The following is a 325-nucleotide window of genomic DNA, read 5'->3' on the forward strand; positions in this document are numbered from 1 at the left end:
GTGACGTCACGGACACTACGTCCATGTTTTATACAGTCTATGGTTTTAACGTAGCAGTCTATGCAAGGAAATTTTGAGTTTATATTTCAAAATTCAGATTTTTTCTTTAAATTCCAGGCTTATATCTGGTAATTCTGGTAAGAAAAATCAACTCGTCATTCTCTCTTTTTCCCTCGGCTCAGAATCATAAGTTTATGATACCACACTTCTGGCTTTTTTTCCTCAGAATTGACAAACTCGCAATTGTTGAGTTGAATTAAGTTATAAAGTTCGAACTAGGAGATAAACTTGCATTTGCAAGAAAAAAAATGTCAGAATTGTGAGT

This window comes from Sinocyclocheilus rhinocerous, unplaced genomic scaffold, assembly GCF_001515625.1.
Source record: "Sinocyclocheilus rhinocerous isolate Xijiao unplaced genomic scaffold, SAMN03320098_v1.1 scaffold16419, whole genome shotgun sequence".
NCBI classification, from domain to species: domain Eukaryota; kingdom Metazoa; phylum Chordata; class Actinopteri; order Cypriniformes; family Cyprinidae; genus Sinocyclocheilus; species Sinocyclocheilus rhinocerous.